We start from the raw sequence: 19,372 nt of genomic DNA, 5'->3' as shown, positions 1-19,372 counted from the left end.
TCCAGAAAAAAATACATTCAAAAGTGTACCGAAAAAATCGCATGTTTTTTTTCTTCAAGATACAAAATCCGTGAAAACGATTTCTTAATGTAAAATTGAATTTTAACAGTTTTTTGAATGAATATCGTTATATTTGCTTGAATTTAAGCAAAAAGTACAAAAACTATGGTTTCAGCGGTTATATTTGAAAATATTGAAAAAATTCTCAAAATGTGCTTCTCTGGTCGAGAAACGTCGATTTTGAAAATTCTATTAAAAATCGAGGTACATTTTTATTTATTGATCAATCGAGATGAAATCACTTTAAATGAGTATTTTATCGGTATATAAGCTAAATTCGGTCAAAAATTTGTCCAGAAAAAAATGCATTCAAAAGTGTACCGAAAAAATCGCATGTTTTTTTTCTTCAAGATACAAAATCCGTGACAACGATTTCTTATTGAAAATTGAATTTGAACAGTTTTTTGAATGAATATCGTTATATTTGCTTGAATTAAAGCAAAAAGTACAAAAACTATGGTTTCAGCGGTTATATTTGAAAATATTAAAAAAAACTCAAAATGTGCTTCTCTGGTCGAGAAACGTCGATTTTGAAAATTCTATAAAAAATCGAGGTATATTTTTATTTATTGATCAATCGAGATGAAATAACTTTTAATGAGTATTTTATAGGTATTTAAGCCAAATTCCGTCAAAAGTTTGTCCAGAAAAAAATGCATTAAAAAGTGTACCGAAAAAATCGCATGTTTTTTTCTTCAATATACAAAATCCGTGACAACAATTTCTTATTGAAAATTGAATTTTAACAGTTTTTTGAATGAAAATCGTTATATTTGCTTGAATTAAAGCAAAAAGTACAAAAACTATGGTTTCAGCGGATATATTTGAAAATAGTGAAAAAAAATCTCAAAATGTGCTTCTCTGGCCGAGAAACGTCGATTTTGAAAATTATATTAAAAATCGAGGTACATTTTTATTTATTGATCAATCGAGATGAAATCGCTTTTAATGAGTATTTTATATGTAGTTAAGCTAAATTCGGTCAAAAATTTGTCCAGAAAAAAATACATTCAAAAGTGTACCGAAAAAATCGCATGTTTTTTTTCTTCAAGATACAAAATCCGTGAAAACGATTTCTTAATGTAAAATTGAATTTTAACAGTTTTTTGAATGAATATCGTTATATTTGCTTGAATTTAAGCAAAAAGTACAAAAACTATGGTTTCAGCGGTTATATTTGAAAATATTGAAAAAATTCTCAAAATGTGCTTCTCTGGTCGAGAAACGTCGATTTTGAAAATTCTATTAAAAATCGAGGTACATTTTTATTTATTGATCAATCGAGATGAAATCACTTTAAATGAGTATTTTATCGGTATATAAGCTAAATTCGGTCAAAAATTTGTCCAGAAAAAAATGCATTCAAAAGTGTACCGAAAAAATCGCATGTTTTTTTTCTTCAAGATACAAAATCCGTGACAACGATTTCTTATTGAAAATTGAATTTGAACAGTTTTTTGAATGAATATCGTTATATTTGCTTGAATTAAAGCAAAAAGTACAAAAACTATGGTTTCAGCGGTTATATTTGAAAATATTAAAAAAAACTCAAAATGTGCTTCTCTGGTCGAGAAACGTCGATTTTGAAAATTCTATAAAAAATCGAGGTATATTTTTATTTATTGATCAATCGAGATGAAATAACTTTTAATGAGTATTTTATAGGTATTTAAGCCAAATTCCGTCAAAAGTTTGTCCAGAAAAAAATGCATTAAAAAGTGTACCGAAAAAATCGCATGTTTTTTTCTTCAATATACAAAATCCGTGACAACAATTTCTTATTGAAAATTGAATTTTAACAGTTTTTTGAATGAAAATCGTTATATTTGCTTGAATTAAAGCAAAAAGTACAAAAACTATGGTTTCAGCGGATATATTTGAAAATAGTGAAAAAAAATCTCAAAATGTGCTTCTCTGGCCGAGAAACGTCGATTTTGAAAATTCTATTAAAAATCGAGGTACATTTTTATTTATTGATCAATCGAGATGAAATCGCTTTTAATGAGTATTTTATATGTAGTTAAGCTAAATTCGGTCAAAAATTTGTCCAGAAAAAAATACATTCAAAATTGTACCGAAAAAATCGCATGTTTTTTTTCTTCAAGATACAAAATCCGTGAAAACGATTTCTTAATGTAAAATTGAATTTTAACAGTTTTTTGAATGAAAATCGTTATATTTGCTTGAATTAAAGCAAAAAATACAAAAACTATGGTTTCAGCGGTTATATTTGAAAATATTGAAAAAATTCTCAAAATGTGCTTCTCTGGTCGAGATACGTCGATTTTGAAAATGTTATTAAAAATCGAGGTACATTTTTATTTATTGATCAATCGAGATGAAATCACTTTTAATGAGTATTTTATAGGTATTTAAGCTAAATTCGGTCAAAAATTTGTCCAGAAAAAAATGCATTCAAAAGGGTACCGAAAAAATCGCATGTTTTTTTCTTCAAGATACAAAATCCGTGATAACAATTTCTTATTGAAAATTGAATTTTAACAGTTTTTTGAATGAAAATCGTTATATTTGCTTGAATTAAAGCAAAAAGTACAAAAACTATGGTTTCAGCGGATATATTTGAAAATAGTGAAAAAAAATCTCAAAATGTGCTTCTCTGGCCGAGAAACGTCGATTTTGAAAATTCTATTAAAAATCGAGGTACATTTTTATTTATTGATCAATCGAGATGAAATCGCTTTTAATGAGTATTTTATATGTATTTAAGCTAAATTCGGTCAAAAATTTGTCCAGAAAAAAATACATTCAAAAGTGTACCGAAAAAATCGCATGTTTTTTTTCTTCAAGATACAAAATCCGTGAAAACGATTTCTTAATGTAAAATTGAATTTTAACAGTTTTTTGAATGAAAATCCTTATATTTGCTTGAATTAAAGCAAAAAATACAAAAACTATGGTTTCAGCGGATATATTTGAAAATAGTGAAAAAAAATCTCAAAATGTGCTTCTCTGGCCGAGAAACGTCGATTTTGAAAATTCTATTAAAAATCGAGGTACATTTTTATTTATTGATCAATCGAGATAAAATCGCTTTTAATGAGTATTTTATATGTAGTTAAGCTAAATTCGGTCAAAAATTTGTCCAGAAAAAAATACATTCAAAAGTGTACCGAAAAAATCGCATGTTTTTTTTCTTCAAGATACAAAATCCGTGAAAACGATTTCTTAATGTAAAATTGAATTTTAACAGTTTTTTGAATGAAAATCGTTATATTTGCTTGAATTAAAGCAAAAAATACAAAAACTATGGTTAAAGCGGTTATATTTGAAAATATTGAAAAAATTCTCAAAATGTGCTTCTCTGGTCGAGATACGTCGATTTTGAAAATGTTATTAAAAATCGAGGTACATTTTTATTTTTTGATCGATCGAGATGAAATCACTTTTTATGAGTATTTTATAGGTAACTAAGCTGAATTCGGTCAAAAATTTGTCCAGAAAAAAATACATTCAAAAGTGTACCGAAAAAATCGCATGTTTTTTTCTTCAAGATACAAAATCCGTGACAACAATTTCTTAATGAAAATTGAATTTGAACAGTTTTATAAATGAATATCGTTACATTTGTTGAATTAAAGCAAAAAGTACAAAACCTATGGTTTCAGCGGATATATTTGAAAATAGTGAAAAAAAATCTCAAAATGTGCTTCTCTGGCCGAGAAACGTCGATTTTGAAAATTCTATTAAAAATCGAGGTACATTTTTATTTATTGATCAATCGAGATGAAATCGCTTTTAATGAGTATTTTATATGTATTTAAGCTAAATTCGGTCAAAAATTTGTCCAGAAAAAAATACATTCAAAAGTGTACCGAAAAAATCGCATGTTTTTTTTCTTCAAGATACAAAATCCGTGAAAACGATTTCTTAATGTAAAATTGAATTTTAACAGTTTTTTGAATGAAAATCCTTATATTTGCTTGAATTAAAGCAAAAAATACAAAAACTATGGTTTCAGCGGATATATTTGAAAATAGTGAAAAAAAATCTCAAAATGTGCTTCTCTGGCCGAGAAACGTCGATTTTGAAAATTCTATTAAAAATCGAGGTACATTTTTATTTATTGATCTATCGAGATGAAATCACTTTTAATGAGTATTTTATAGGTATTTAAGCTAAATTCGGTGAAAAATTTGTCCAGAAAAAAATGCATTCAAAAGGGTACCGAAAAAATCGCATGTTTTTTTCTTCAAGATACAAAATCCGTGATAACAATTTCTTATTGAAAATTGAATTTTAACAGTTTTTTGAATGAAAATCGTTATATTTGCTTGAATTAAAGCAAAAAGTACAAAAACTATGGTTTCAGCGGATATATTTGAAAATAGTGAAAAAAAATCTCAAAATGTGCTTCTCTGGCCGAGAAACGTCGATTTTGAAAATTCTATTAAAAATCGAGGTACATTTTTATTTATTGATCAATCGAGATGAAATCGCTTTTAATGAGCATTTTATATGTAGTTAAGCTAAATTCGGTCAAAAATTTGTCCAGAAAAAAATACATTCAAAAGTGTACCGAAGAAATCGCATGTTTTTTTTCTTCAAGATACAAAATCCGTGAAAACGATTTCTTAATGTAAAATTGAATTTTAACAGTTTTTTGAATGAATATCGTTATATTTGCTTGAATTTAAGCAAAAAGTACAAAAACTATGGTTTCAGCGGTTATATTTGAAAATATTGAAAAAATTCTCAAAATGTGCTTCTCTGGTCGAGAAACGTCGATTTTGAAAATTCTATTAAAAATCGAGGTACATTTTTATTTATTGATCAATCGAGATGAAATCACTTTAAATGAGTATTTTATCGGTATTTAAGCTAAATTCGGTCAAAAATTTGTCCAGAAAAAAATGCATTCAAAAGTGTACCGAAAAAATCGCATGTTTTTTTTCTTCAAGATACAAAATCCGTGACAACGATTTCTTATTGAAAATTGAATTTGAACAGTTTTTTGAATGAATATCGTTATATTTGCTTGAATTAAAGCAAAAAGTACAAAAACTATGGTTTCAGCGGTTATATTTGAAAATATTAAAAAAAACTCAAAATGTGCTTCTCTGGTCGAGAAACGTCGATTTTGAAAATTCTATAAAAAATCGAGGTATATTTTTATTTATTGATCAATCGAGATGAAATAACTTTTAATGAGTATTTTATAGGTATTTAAGCCAAATTCCGTCAAAAGTTTGTCCAGAAAAAAATGCATTAAAAAGTGTACCGAAAAAATCGCATGTTTTTTTCTTCAATATACAAAATCCGTGACAACAATTTCTTATTGAAAATTGAATTTTAACAGTTTTTTGAATGAAAATCGTTATATTTGCTTGAATTAAAGCAAAAAGTACAAAAACTATGGTTTCAGCGGATATATTTGAAAATAGTGAAAAAAAATCTCAAAATGTGCTTCTCTGGCCGAGAAACGTCGATTTTGAAAATTCTATTAAAAATCGAGGTACATTTTTATTTATTGATCAATCGAGATGAAATCGCTTTTAATGAGTATTTTATATGTAGTTAAGCTAAATTCGGTCAAAAATTTGTCCAGAAAAAAATACATTCAAAAGTGTACCGAAAAAATCGCATGTTTTTTTTCTTCAAGATACAAAATCCGTGAAAACGATTTCTTAATGTAAAATTGAATTTTATCAGTTTTTTGAATGAATATCGTTATATTTGCTTGAATTTAAGCAAAAAGTACAAAAACTATGGTTTCAGCGGTTATATTTGAAAATATTGAAAACATTCTCAAAATGTGCTTCTCTGGTCGAGATACGTCGATTTTGAAAATGTTATTAAAAATCGAGGTACATTTTTATTTTTTAATCGATCGAGATGAAATCACTTTTAATGAGTATTTTATAGGTAACTAAGCTGAATTCGGTCAAAAATTTGTCCAGAAAAAAATACATTCAAAAGTGTACCGAAAAAATCGCATGTTTTTTTCTTCAAGATACAAAATCCGTGACAACGATTTCTTAATGTAAAATTGAATTTTAACAGTTTTTTGAATGAAAATCGTTATATTTGCTTGAATTAAAGCAAAAAATACAAAAACTATGGTTTCAGCGGTTATATTTGAAAATATTGAAAAAATTCTCAAAATGTGCTTCTCTGGTCGAGATACGTCGATTTTGAAAATGTTATTAAAAATCGAGGTACATTTTTATTTTTTGATCGATCGAGATGAAATCACTTTTTATGAGTATTTTATAGGTAACTAAGCTGAATTCGGTCAAAAATTTGTCCAGAAAAAAATACATTCAAAAGTGTACCGAAAAAATCGCATGTTTTTTTCTTCAAGATACAAAATCCGTGACAACAATTTCTTAATGAAAATTGAATTTGAACAGTTTTATGAATGAATATCGTTACATTTGTTGAATTAAAGCAAAAAATACAGAAACTATGGTTTCAGCGGATATATTTGAAAATAGTGAAAAAAAATCTCAAAATGTACTTCTCTGGCCGAGAAACGTCGATTTTGAAAATTCTATTAAAAATCGAGGTACATTTTTATTTATTGATCAATCGAGATGAAATCACTTTTAATGAGTATTTTATAGGTATTTAAGCTAAATTCGGTCAAAAATTTGTCCAGAAAAAAATGCATTCAAAAGGGTACCGAAAAAATCGCATGTTTTTTTCTTCAAGATACAAAATCCGTGATAACAATTTCTTATTGAAAATTGAATTTTAACAGTTTTTTGAATGAAAATCGTTATATTTGCTTGAATTAAAGCAAAAAGTACAAAAACTATGGTTTCAGCGGATATATTTGAAAATAGTGAAAAAAAATCTCAAAATGTGCTTCTCTGGCCGAGAAACGTCGATTTTGAAAATTCTATTAAAAATCGAGGTACATTTTTATTTATTGATCAATCGAGATGAAATCGCTTTTAATGAGTATTTTATATGTATTTAAGCTAAATTCGGTCAAAAATTTGTCCAGAAAAAAATACATTCAAGTGTACCGAAAAAATCGCATGTTTTTTTTCTTCAAGATACAAAATCCGTGAAAACGATTTCTTAATGTAAAATTGAATTTTAACAGTTTTTTGAATGAAAATCCTTATATTTGCTTGAATTAAAGCAAAAAATACAAAAACTATGGTTTCAGCGGATATATTTGAAAATAGTGAAAAAAAATCTCAAAATGTGCTTCTCTGGCCGAGAAACGTCGATTTTGAAAATTCTATTAAAAATCGAGGTACATTTTTATTTATTGATCAATCGAGATAAAATCGCTTTTAATGAGTATTTTATATGTAGTTAAGCTAAATTCGGTCAAAAATTTGTCCAGAAAAAAATACATTCAAAAGTGTACCGAAAAAATCGCATGTTTTTTTTCTTCAAGATACAAAATCCGTGAAAACGATTTCTTAATGTAAAATTGAATTTTAACAGTTTTTTGAATGAAAATCGTTATATTTGCTTGAATTAAAGCAAAAAATACAAAAACTATGGTTAAAGCGGTTATATTTGAAAATATTGAAAAAATTCTCAAAATGTGCTTCTCTGGTCGAGATACGTCGATTTTGAAAATGTTATTAAAAATCGAGGTACATTTTTATTTTTTGATCGATCGAGATGAAATCACTTTTTATGAGTATTTTATAGGTAACTAAGCTGAATTCGGTCAAAAATTTGTCCAGAAAAAAATACATTCAAAAGTGTACCGAAAAAATCGCATGTTTTTTTCTTCAAGATACAAAATCCGTGACAACAATTTCTTAATGAAAATTGAATTTGAACAGTTTTATAAATGAATATCGTTACATTTGTTGAATTAAAGCAAAAAGTACAAAACCTATGGTTTCAGCGGATATATTTGAAAATAGTGAAAAAAAATCTCAAAATGTGCTTCTCTGGCCGAGAAACGTCGATTTTGAAAATTCTATTAAAAATCGAGGTACATTTTTATTTATTGATCAATCGAGATGAAATCGCTTTTAATGAGTATTTTATATGTATTTAAGCTAAATTCGGTCAAAAATTTGTCCAGAAAAAAATACATTCAAAAGTGTACCGAAAAAATCGCATGTTTTTTTTCTTCAAGATACAAAATCCGTGAAAACGATTTCTTAATGTAAAATTGAATTTTAACAGTTTTTTGAATGAAAATCCTTATATTTGCTTGAATTAAAGCAAAAAATACAAAAACTATGGTTTCAGCGGATATATTTGAAAATAGTGAAAAAAAATCTCAAAATGTGCTTCTCTGGCCGAGAAACGTCGATTTTGAAAATTCTATTAAAAATCGAGGTACATTTTTATTTATTGATCTATCGAGATGAAATCACTTTTAATGAGTATTTTATAGGTATTTAAGCTAAATTCGGTGAAAAATTTGTCCAGAAAAAAATGCATTCAAAAGGGTACCGAAAAAATCGCATGTTTTTTTCTTCAAGATACAAAATCCGTGATAACAATTTCTTATTGAAAATTGAATTTTAACAGTTTTTTGAATGAAAATCGTTATATTTGCTTGAATTAAAGCAAAAAGTACAAAAACTATGGTTTCAGCGGATATATTTGAAAATAGTGAAAAAAAATCTCAAAATGTGCTTCTCTGGCCGAGAAACGTCGATTTTGAAAATTCTATTAAAAATCGAGGTACATTTTTATTTATTGATCAATCGAGATGAAATCGCTTTTAATGAGTATTTTATATGTAGTTAAGCTAAATTCGGTCAAAAATTTGTCCAGAAAAAAATACATTCAAAAGTGTACCGAAAAAATCGCATGTTTTTTTTCTTCAAGATACAAAATCCGTGAAAACGATTTCTTAATGTAAAATTGAATTTTAACAGTTTTTTGAATGAATATCGTTATATTTGCTTGAATTTAAGCAAAAAGTACAAAAACTATGGTTTCAGCGGTTATATTTGAAAATATTGAAAAAATTCTCAAAATGTGCTTCTCTGGTCGAGATACGTCGATTTTGAAAATGTTATTAAAAATCGAGGTACATTTTTATTTTTTGATCGATCGAGATGAAATCAATTTTAATGAGTATTTTATAGGTAACTAAGCTGAATTCGGTCAAAAATTTGTCCAGAAAAAAATACATTCAAAAGTGTACCGAAAAAATCGCATGTTTTTTTTCTTCAAGATACAAAATCCGTGACAACGATTTCTTAATGTAAAATTGAATTTTAACAGTTTTTTGAATGAATATCGTTATATTTGCGTGAATTTAAGCAAAAAATACAAAAACTATGGTTTCAGCGGTTATATTTGAAAATATTGAAAAAATTCTCAAAATGTGCTTCTCTGGTCGAGATACGTCGATTTTGAAAATGTTATTAAAAATCGAGGTACATTTTTATTTTTTGATCGATCGAGATGAAATCACTCTTAATGAGTATTTTATAGGTAACTAAGCTGAATTCGGTCAAAAATTTGTCCAGAAAAAAATGCATTCAAAAGTGTACCGAAAAAATCGCATGTTTTTTTCTTCAAGATACAAAATCCGTGACAACGATTTCTTAATGTAAAATTGAATTTTAACAGTTTTTTGAATGAAAATCGTTATATTTGCTTGAATTAAAGCAAAAAATACAAAAACTATGGTTTCAGCGGTTATATTTGAAAATATTGAAAAAATTCTCAAAATGTGCTTCTCTGGTCGAGATACGTCGATTTTGAAAATGTTATTAAAAATCGAGGTACATTTTTATTTTTTGATCGATCGAGATGAAATCACTTTTTATGAGTATTTTATAGGTAACTAAGCTGAATTCGGTCAAAAATTTGTCCAGAAAAAAATACATTCAAAAGTGTACCGAAAAAATCGCATGTTTTTTTTCTTCAAGATACAAAATCCGTGACAACGATTTCTTAATGTAAAATTGAATTTTAACAGTTTTTTGAATGAATATCGTTATATTTGCTTGAATTTAAGCAAAAAATACAAAAACTATGGTTTCAGCGGTTATATTTGAAAATATTGAAAAAATTCTCAAAATGTGCTTCTCTGGTCGAGATGCGTCGATTTTGAAAATTCTATTAAAAATCGAGGTACATTTTTATTTTTTGATCGATCGAGAATGTTTTTCACGTGTTGTGGAAAAGTTATGACTTTTCACGCTACATCTGAGACCCCACAACATCTCTCCCGGGTTGGCTCGAACCACCAACCTTTCGGTTACCAGCTGAACGCGCTAACCATTGCGCCACGGATGCCCAAAAATTAAACGTTCGTCAGGTATTGTGGAAAAACTCTGACTTTTTACGTCACATCTGAGACCTCACAACACAGTTCCTGGTTGGGCTCGAACCACCAACCTTTCGGTTAACAGCCGAAGGCGCTAACCAATGCGCCACGGAAGCCCAAAAATTAAATGTTCGTCAGGTATTGTGGAAAAATTCTGCCACATTACGTTACATCTGAGACCTCACAACACCGCTCCCGGATAGACTCGAACCACCAACCTATTAGATAACAGCCGAACGCGCGAACCATTGAGCCACGGAAGCTCAGAAAATAAATGGCTGTCAGGTATTGAGGAAAAGTTATGACTTTTCACGCTACATAAAGACCCCATTACACCTCTCCTGGGTGGGCTCGAACCACCAACCTTTCGGTAAGCAGGTGAACGCGCTAACCATTGCGCCACGGAAGCCCAAAAATTAAATGTTCGTCAGGTATTCTGGAAAAACTTTGACTTTTTACGTTACATCTGAGACCCCACAACATCTCTCCCGGGTGGGCTCGAACCACCAACCTTTCGGTTAACAGCTGAACGCGCAAACCATTGCGCCACGGAAGCCCAAAAATTACTTGCTCGTCAGGTATTGTGGAAAAACTCTGACTTTTTACGTCACATCTGAGACCTCACAACACAGTTCCCGGTTGGGCTCGAACCACCATACTTTCGGTTAACAGCCGAACGCGCTAACCATTGAGCCGCGGAAGCTCAGATATTAAATGGTTGTTACGTATTGTGGAAATGTTTTGACTTTTTACGCTACATTTGAGACCCCACAACACCTCTCCTGGATGGGCTCGAAACACCAACCTTTCGGTTAACAGTTGAACGCGCAAACCATTGCGCCACGGAAGCCCAAAAATTAAATGTTCGTCAGGTAATGTGGAAAAACTCTGACTTTTTACGTCACATCTGAGACCTCACAAAACCGCTCCAAGATGGGCGCGAACCACCAACCTTTCGGTTACCAGCTGAACGCGCTAACCATTGGGCCACGGAAGCTCAGAAATTAAATGGTTGTCAGCAGAAGTAATATAAGAAACCTCCCTACGGGAGGGAAGTATACAAGACGCCATAGGCATAACGTTAAAACACGCGAGACATCCTCGAACCGCCAAATACCATATTCAGACACTATTGCTCACGGACAAGGTACTGTAGATCTTAGTCCTTTGATATGGTCGTTGGAAAGGGAAAGAGGAAAAAGGCTCGCTTCAAACTAGTGTAGTCTGCTTAGCCGTCTGTCGTAAAGAAATTGAAGATTCCTGATTTTGTTCATAAATATTCCCATACGGTTATTTCAAAACGAAAATCTAGTTTGTTGTAAAGCCAAGAAGAAGATGAAAATTATGAATACAAGAATAAATTTTCGAGATAATAACGCCATTTTAAAATCTATGTATGTATAGTGTTAGTCATATACCTTGGCAAGGTAAGGGTTTAATTCAAATTTTACGCAAAGACCTATGAAAATCCTTTTATCGAGTCACTGCCTGTTTATTAATGATTGATTATCATCAAAATGTAATAATGCTGCATGGATTTTTTCATTGGAATAGTTTAAAATTACCATGAGTCTGTGAAATTGACTTAACTTAAGCAGCCGACGCAATCGCGAGATCAGAGAATGTATTCCTACGCTTTACGCGGCCCGGCCCTATTTTTTAAACTTTGTTTACGGCCGTATAAATGCGCGGGGACATTCGCGGTACGAGGATGTATCGGGAAAAATTCGCCTTTGTATACTTTCCTCCCGAAGGGAGGTTTCTTATATTACTTTTGTTGTCAGGTATTGTGGAAAAGTTATGACTTTTCACGCTACATCTGAGACTTCACAACACCTCTCCCGGGTGGGCTCGAACCACCAACCTTTCGGTTAACAGGTGAACGCGCTAACCATTGCTCCACGGAAGCCCAAAAATTAAATGTTCGTCAGGTATTCTGGAAAAACTTTGACTTTTTACGTTACATCTGAGACCCCACAACATCTCTCCCGGGTGGTCTCGAACCACCAAACTTTCGGTTCACCGCTGAAAACGCTAACCATTGCGCTACGGAAGCCCAAAAATTAAACGTTCGTCAGGTATTGTGGAAAAAACTCTGACATTTTACGTTACATCTGAGACCTCACAAAACCGCTCCCGGATAGACTCGAACCACCAAACTATTAGTTAACAGCCGAACGCGCTAACCATTGAGCCACGGAAGCTCAGAAGTTAAATGGTTGTCAGGTATTGTGGAAAAGTTATGACTTTTCACGCTACATCTGAGACCCCATTACACCTTTCCCGGGTGGGCTCGAACCACCAACCTTTCGGTTAACAGGTAAACGCGCTAACCATTGCGCCACGGAAGCTCAGAAATTAAATGGTTGTCAGGTATTGTGGAAAAGTTATGACTTTTCACGCTACATCTGAGACTTCACAACACCTCTCCCGGGTGGGCTCGAACCACCAACCTTTCGGTTACCAGCTGAACGCGCTAACCATTGCGCCACGGAAGCCCAAAAATTAAATGTTCGTCAGGTATTCTGGAAAAACTTTGACTTTTTACGTTACATCTGAGACCCCACAACATCTCTCCCGGGTGGGCTCAAACCACCAAGCTTTCGGTTAGCAGCTGAACGCGCTAACCATTGCGCTACGGAAGCCCAAAAGTTAAACGTTCGTCAGGTATTGTGGAAAAACTCTGACACAGACAAAACGGAATATATCATATTCTCCAACAACAGCAACGACAAAAACACTTACGAAAAGGTTACTATTAATAGTCGTATTCTTAAACGAGTCACAAATTATAAATACATGGGGATTTGGCTAAATGAAAACTTAAAATAGAATATTCAAGTCGACATGGTATGTAAGGGACTAGCTAAAGCCTGTGGACTAATACATCACTGCAAAAACTTAGTCCCGAGAGCTACACTATTTGAAATTTACTACTCCTTATTCTACTCAGCCCTTACATACGGGATATCCATCTGGGGTTGGACTACTAATCATAACATTAAGAGAATACAAATTATCCAAAAACGCACCATAAGAAATATTTATAATGTTCCTTTCCTTGCTCATACGGAACCTCTCTTCGAAAAGTCTCGTCTGTTAAAAATAAGCGAAGTAGTAAACTTTGTAACATTAACATTATTATATAGAGATTAATTAACGAATTCCTTCTTTACGATCAGAGCTAACAAAATCGTTTATACTAGGTCTAAAGATACACTTAGTGTAAGCAAGTGTAACACCTCGAAAAAATTAAATTCCGTATTTTATATGGGTCCGATGTTATTTAACACCCTTCCCCAAGAAATACGAGATTTGGATAATATTAAACTATTCAAATTCAAACTAAAAGAACATATATTATTAAAACTGATAAGAATTTAAATTGGGACCTCCTAGATAATAAACCCTTTATGATAATAACCCTCTTCAATTTGGATTAGCTGTTTAAGATTCAATTAATCGAAATAATATAATAGGCTCAACTTTTTTGATTTTTTGATTTAAACTTTGTTTTTATTATTAACTTTGTTTTTAAATTAATTTATTTATTAATTTATTATCAGTTTTAACTACTAGAATTTTATTATTTGTTTTATTATAAAAATCTATGCGAAGCAGGGCTAAAAAGTCGCTAGTTGACTTAGGCCCTTATGAAACGAATCTAATGTAAACATGAAATAAATAAACTTTTTACGTCACATCTGAGACCTCACAACACAGTTCCTGGTTGGGCTCGAACCACCAACCTTTCGGTTAACAGCCGAACGCGCTAACCATTGCGCCACGGAAGCCAAAAAATTAAATGGCCGTCAGGTATTGTGGAAAAACTCTGACATTTTACGTTACATCTGAGACCCCACAACACCTCTCCCGGGTGGGCTCGAATCACCAACCTTTCGGTTAACAGCCGAACACGCTAACCAGTGCGCCACGGAAGGCGAAAAATTAAATGGTCGTCAGGTATTGTGGAAAAACTCTGACTTTTTACGTCACATCTGAGACCTCACAACACTGCTCCCGGGTGGGCTCGAACCACCAACCTTTTGAATAACAGCTGAGCGCGCTAACCATTGCTCCAAGGAAGCTCAGAAATTAAATGGTTGTCAGGTATTGTGGAAAAGTTATGACTTTTCACGCTACATCTGAGACCCCACAACACCTATCCTGGGTGGGCCCGAACCACTAACCTTTCGGTTAACAGCCGAACGCGCTAACCATTGCGCAACGGAAGCCCAAAAATTGAATGGTCGTCAGGTATTGTGGAAAATCTCCGACTTTTTACGTCACATCTGGGACCACACAACACTGCTCCCGGGTGGGCTCGAACCACCAACCTTTCGGTTAACAGCCGAACGCGCTAACCATTGAGCCACGGAAGCTCGGAAATTAAATGGTTGTCAGGTATTGTGGAAAAGTTATGACTTTTCACGCTACATCTGAGACCCCACAACACCTCTCCTGGGTGGGCTCGAACCAACAACCTTTCGGTTAAGAGCCGAACGCGCTAACCATTGCGCTACGGAAGCCCAAAAATTAAACGATCGTCAGGTATTGTGGAAAAAACTCTGACATTTTACGTTACATCTGAGACCTCACAAAACCGCTCCCGGATAGACTCGAACCACCAAACTATTAGTTAACAGCCGAACGCGCTAACCATTGAGCCACGGAAGCTCAGAAGTTAAATGGTTGTCAGGTATTGTGGAAAAGTTATGACTTTTCACGCTACATCTGAGACCCCATTACACCTCTCCCGGGTGGGCTCGAACCACCAACCTTTCGGTTAACAGGTAAACGCGCTAACCATTGCGCCACGGAAGCTCAGAAATTAAATGGTTGTCAGGTATTGTGGAAAAGTTATGACTTTTCACGCTACATCTGAGACTTCACAACACCTCTCCCGGGTGGGCTCGAACCACCAACCTTTCGGTTACCAGCTGAACGCGCTAACCATTGCGCCACGGAAGCCCAAAAATTAAATGTTCGTCAGGTATTCTGGAAAAACTTTGACTTTTTACGTTACATCTGAGACCCCACAACATCTCTCCCGGGTGGGCTCAAACCACCAAGCTTTCGGTTAGCAGCTGAACGCGCTAACCATTGCGCTACGGAAGCCCAAAAGTTAAACGTTCGTCAGGTATTGTGGAAAAACTCTGACACAGACAAAACGGAATATATCATATTCTCCAACAACAGCAACGACAAAAACACTTACGAAAAGGTTACTATTAATAGTCGTATTCTTAAACGAGTCACAAATTATAAATACATGGGGATTTGGCTAAATGAAAACTTAAAATAGAATATTCAAGTCGACATGGTATGTAAGGGACTAGCTAAAGCCTGCGGACTAATACATCACTGCAAAAACTTAGTCCCGAGAGCTACACTATTTGAAATTTACTACTCCTTATTCTACTCAGCCCTTACATACGGGATATCCATCTGGGGTTGGACTACTAATCATAACATTAAGAGAATACAAATTATCCAAAAACGCACCATAACAAATATTTATAATGTTCCTTTCCTTGCTCATACGGAACCTCTCTTCGAAAAGTCTCGTCTGTTAAAAATAAGCGAAGTAGTAAACTTTGTAACATTAACATTATTATATAGAGATTAATTAACGAATTCCTTCTTTACGATCAGAGCTAACAAAATCGTTTATACTAGGTCTAAATATACACTTAGTTATTATTAACCTTTCGGTTAACAGCCGAACGCGCTAACCATTGCGCCACGGAAGCCAAAAAATTAAATGGCCGTCAGGTATTGTGGAAAAACTCTGACATTTTACGTTACATCTGAGACCCCACAACACCTCTCCCGGGTGGGCTCGAACCACCAACCTTTCGGTTAACAGCCGAACACGCTAACCAGTGCGCCACGGAAGGCGAAAAATTAAATGGTCGTCAGGTATTGTGGAAAAACTCTGACTTTTTACGTCACATCTGAGACCTCACAACACTGCTCCCGGGTGGGCTCGAACCACCAACCTTTTGAATAACAGCTGAGCGCGCTAACCATTGCTCCAAGGAAGCTCAGAAATTAAATGGTTGTCAGGTATTGTGGAAAAGTTATGACTTTTCACGCTACATCTGAGACCCCACAACACCTATCCTGGGTGGGCCCGAACCACTAACCTTTCGGTTAACAGCCGAACGCGCTAACCATTGCGCAACGGAAGCCCAAAAATTGAATGGTCGTCAGGTATTGTGGAAAATCTCCGACTTTTTACGTCACATCTGGGACCACACAACACTGCTCCCGGGTGGGCTCGAACCACCAACCTTTCGGTTAACAGCCGAACGCGCTAACCATTGAGCCACGGAAGCCAAAAAATTAAATGGCCGTCAGGTATTGTGGAAAAACTCTGACATTTTACGTTACATCTGAGACCCCACAACACCTCTCCCGGGTGGGCTCGAACCACCAACCTTTCGGTTAACAGCCGAACACGCTAACCAGTGCGCCACGGAAGGCGAAAAATTAAATGGTCGTCAGGTATTGTGGAAAAACTCTGACTTTTTACGTCACATCTGAGACCTCACAACACTGCTCCCGGGTGGGCTCGAACCACCAACCTTTTGAATAACAGCTGAGCGCGCTAACCATTGCTCCAAGGAAGCTCAGAAATTAAATGGTTGTCAGGTATTGTGGAAAAGTTATGACTTTTCACGCTACATCTGAGACCCCACAACACCTATCATGGGTGGGCCCGAACCACTAACCTTTCGGTTAACAGCCGAACGCGCTAACCATTGCGCAACGGAAGCCCAAAAATTGAATGGTCGTCAGGTATTGTGGAAAATCTCCGACTTTTTACGTCACATCTGGGACCACACAACACTGCTCCCGGGTGGGCTCGAACCACCAACCTTTCGGTTAACAGCCGAACGCGCTAACCATTGAGCCACGGAAGCTCGGAAATTAAATGTTCGTCCGATATTGTGGAAAAAACTCTGACATTTTACGTAACATCTGAGACCTCACAACACCGCTCCCGGATAGACTCGAACCACCAAACTATTAGTTAACAGCCGAACGCGCTAACCATTGAGCCACGGAAGCTCAGAAATTAAATGGTTGTCAGGTATTGTGGAAAAGTTATGACTTTTCACGCTACATCTGAGACCCCATTACACCTCTCCCGGGTGGGCTCGAACCACCAACCTTTCGGTTAACAGGTGAACGCGCTAACCATTGCGCCACGGAAGCTCAGAAATTAAATGGTTGTCAGGTATTGTGGAAAAGTTATAACTTTTCACGCTACATCTGAGACTTCACAACACCTCTCCCGGGTGGGCTCGAACCACCAACCTTTCGGTTACCAACTGAACGCGCTAACCATTGCGCCACGGAAGCCCAAAAATTAAACGTTCGTCAGGTATTGTGGAAAAACTCTGACTTTTTACGTCACATCTGAGACCTCACAACACAGTTCCTGGTTAGGCTCGAACCACCAACCTTTCGGTTAACAACCGAACGCGCTAACCATTGCGCCACGGAAGCCAAAAAATTAAATGGTCGTCAGGTATTGTGGAAATACTCTGACATTTTACGTTACATCTGAGACCTCACAAAACCGCTCCCGTATAGGCTCGAACCACCAACCTATTAGTTAAAAGCCGTACGCGCTAACCATTGCGCCACGGAAGCCCAAAAATTAAATGGTCGTCAGGTATTGTGGAAAACTCTGACATTTTACGTTACATCTGAGACCTCACAACACCGCTCCCGGATAGGCTCGAACCACCAACCTATTAGTTAAAAGCCGAACGCGCTAACCATTGCGCCACGGAAGCCCAAAAATTAAATGGTCGTCAGGTATCGTGGAAGAACTTTGGCTTTTTACGTTACGTTTGAGATACCACAAAACCGCTCCCGAGTGGGCTCGAACCACCAACCTATTGGTTAACAGCCGAACGCGCTAACTACTGAGCCGCGGAAGCTCAGATATTAAATGGTTGTTACGTATTGTGGAAAAGTTTTGACTTTTTACGCTACATCTGAGACCCCACAACACCTCTCCTGGATGGGCTGGAAACACCAACCTTTCGGTTAACAGCTGAACTCGCAAAACATTGCGCCACGGAAGCCCAAAAATTAAATGTTCGTCAGGTAATGTGGAAAAACTCTGACTTTTTACGTCACATCTGAGACCTCACAATACCTCTCCCGGGTGGGCTCGAACCACCAACCTTTCGAATAACAGCCGAACGCGCTAACCATTGCGCCACGGAAGCCCAAAAATTAAATGGTTGTCAGGTATTGTGGAAAAGTTATGACTTTTCACGCTACATCTGAGAACACACAACACCTCCCCGGGTGGGCTCGAACCACCAACCTTTCGGTTAACAGCCGAACGCGCTAACCATTGAGCCACGGAAGCCCAAAAATTGAATGTTAGTCAGGTATTGTGGAAAAACTCTGACATTTTACGTTACATCTGAGACCTCACAACACCGCTCCCGGATAGGCTCGAACCACCAACCTATTGGTTAACAGCCGAACGCGCTAACTATTGAGCCACGGAAGCTCAGAAATTAAATGGTAGTCAGGTAATGTGGAAAAGTTATGACTTTTCACGCTACATCTGAGACCACACAACATCTCTCCCGGGTGGGCTCGAACCACCAACCTTTCCGTTACCAGCCGAACTTGTAACCATTGAGCCACGGAAAATCGGAAATTAAATGGTTGTCAGGTATTGTGGAAAAGTTATGACTTTTCACGCTACATCTGAGACCCCACAACACCTCTCCTGGGTGGGCTCGAACCAACAACCTTTCGGTTAACAGCCGAACGCGCTAACCATTGCGCCACGGAAGCCCAAAAATTAAATGTTCGTCAGATATTGTGGAAAAAACTCTGACATTTTACGTTACATCTGAGACCTCACAACACCGCTCCCGGATAGACTCGAACCACCAACCTATTAGTTAAAAGCCGTACGCGCTAACCATTGCGCCACGGAAGCCAAAAAATTAAATGGTCGTCAGGTATTGATCGATCACGTGTTGTGGAAAAGTTATGACTTTTCACGCTACATCTGAGACTTCACAACAC

The 19,372-nt window shown here is 35.1% G+C and overlaps 4 non-coding genes across 4 annotated transcripts; all 4 read right to left on the bottom strand.

The window, feature by feature from the left end:
• Nucleotides 1-12,722: 12,722 nt before the first annotated feature.
• TRNAT-GGU (transfer RNA threonine (anticodon GGU)) lies at nucleotides 12,723-12,795 on the bottom strand. The gene has a single exon. It is a non-coding gene; the product is annotated as a tRNA-Thr (tRNA).
• Nucleotides 12,796-14,753: 1,958 nt separating this feature from the next.
• Nucleotides 14,754-14,823, bottom strand: TRNAK-CUU (transfer RNA lysine (anticodon CUU)). Its single transcript has one exon. It is a non-coding gene; the product is annotated as a tRNA-Lys (tRNA).
• A 372-nt stretch (nucleotides 14,824-15,195) lies between these two features.
• Nucleotides 15,196-15,268, bottom strand: TRNAT-GGU (transfer RNA threonine (anticodon GGU)). Its single transcript has one exon. It is a non-coding gene; the product is annotated as a tRNA-Thr (tRNA).
• A 2,327-nt stretch (nucleotides 15,269-17,595) lies between these two features.
• TRNAT-GGU (transfer RNA threonine (anticodon GGU)) lies at nucleotides 17,596-17,668 on the bottom strand. Its single transcript has one exon. It is a non-coding gene; the product is annotated as a tRNA-Thr (tRNA).
• Nucleotides 17,669-19,372: the final 1,704 nt, after the last annotated feature.

This window comes from Phalangium opilio, unplaced genomic scaffold, assembly GCF_054372755.1.
Source record: "Phalangium opilio isolate 3A_F unplaced genomic scaffold, DU_Popi_V2 ptg000209l_1, whole genome shotgun sequence".
Taxonomy (NCBI): domain Eukaryota; kingdom Metazoa; phylum Arthropoda; class Arachnida; order Opiliones; family Phalangiidae; genus Phalangium; species Phalangium opilio.
This window is presented reverse-complemented; position numbering and strand designations above follow the sequence as displayed.